This window comes from Odocoileus virginianus, chromosome 6, assembly GCF_023699985.2.
Source record: "Odocoileus virginianus isolate 20LAN1187 ecotype Illinois chromosome 6, Ovbor_1.2, whole genome shotgun sequence".
In the NCBI taxonomy this organism is placed as follows: Eukaryota; Metazoa; Chordata; class Mammalia; order Artiodactyla; family Cervidae; genus Odocoileus; species Odocoileus virginianus.
In genome coordinates this window covers 64236128-64237512 of record NC_069679.1, presented here as the reverse complement: position 1 = coordinate 64237512, position 1385 = coordinate 64236128, and the positions used below count along the sequence as shown (strand labels likewise).

The 1385-nt window shown below is 54.8% G+C and overlaps 1 non-coding gene across 1 annotated transcript; it reads right to left on the bottom strand.

Moving 5' to 3' along the window:
• Window positions 1-1045: 1045 nt before the first annotated feature.
• On the bottom strand, window positions 1046-1127 carry TRNAS-GCU (transfer RNA serine (anticodon GCU)). Its single transcript has one exon. It is a non-coding gene; the product is annotated as a tRNA-Ser (tRNA).
• Between the last annotated feature and the right edge of the window lie 258 nt (window positions 1128-1385).

Here is a 1385-nt window from a genome sequence, read left to right as displayed (position 1 = left end):
GGGAGACCGGGAGGGCGGACCAGGAATTTTTCCAGTGGGTGGAGACTCGGGCCGGCGGCTGGAATCCCGCGATTGGCGGCTTGGCGGGGGCCGGGGGAAACCTCGCGGCGCTGGGAGCTGGAAGCCGGGGTAAAGGCTGCGACGGCGGCGGCGGCGGCGGCGGTGGGGCTCGCGCCCTGCTAATGATTTACGCCGCAGGTGGGGCTCGCGCGCGGCCCCGGCGGTGTGCGCCCGGCGGAACGCTGGCCGCCCCGGAGCCTCCTAGACGCGCTGAGACACAAAGACGCACGTGGGGTGGGGGGCAAGGGGGTCCCACTGCTGTCACAGACCTGATATCACCGCCTCCCAAGAGGGCACCGGACGGCCTAAACCGCCCCGATTTTACGAACAGGAAAGGTCCTTTAGTGGGGATCGGACTTGGGAGCCCTGACCCTTCCAAAGCCGGCACCTCGGCTTTTCTGAGTCAGAAAGGCACGTCTTGAATTCCTCACCGAAATTCGGTTCCCGTGACGCTTTACAGATGTAAGTCCAAACCTCTGAGAAATGAGCAAGAAAGAGATGAAGCCGATAACTTGGAGAGTCCACGAAGATACTGTTAGATGGGGAAAGCAAGAGGCAGAAGAAACCGTGTAATAAAAGACCCATTTTGGTACAACGAAGAGAAACTGCCCCCTGTTCTGATGTCTGTATGTAATCACTTCGGCATGGAAAGGTGCACAGTTGGAAAAGTGAGGGGCTGAAGGCGGGACGGAGACATTCAATAAGGAACCCGCTGGCGTTTGAGCAAGAGCATAAACTTTAAATAAACCGGAAATAATTCATCAATAAGTGAAGTCGCTCAGTCGTTTCCGACTCTTTGCGACCCCGTGGACTGTAGCCTGCCAGGCTCCTCCATCCATGGGATTCTCCAGGCAAGAATACTGGAGTGGGTTGCCATTTCCTTCTCCAGAGGATCTTCCCGACCCAGGGATCGAACCCACGTCTCCCGCATTGCGGGCAGATGCTTTACCCTCTGAGCCACCAGGGAAGCTCCAAAACGTACGTCCGACGAGGATGGGATTCGAACCCACGCGTGCAGAGCACAATGGATTAGCAGTCCATCGCCTTAACCACTCGGCCACCTCGTCCCAAAGTTTAACTAAACCGGAAATAATTCATCAACAAAGGTGCTGTTAAAAAAAAAAAAAAGATGCAGTCCCAGCACCAGACAGGGAGAGAAGCCCGGCATGGGAGGAGGAATAGCATCAGAACCTCTGGGTACATTTGACTTTAGTGTGTAGAGATTAAATGTGTCTAGTAAAGGACGAATATTCGTGTTTAAAAACAAAACAAGCCCAAAAGAAAAGAAAAATAAGCTACTCCCGGGAAATGCAAGCCCCAGGTGA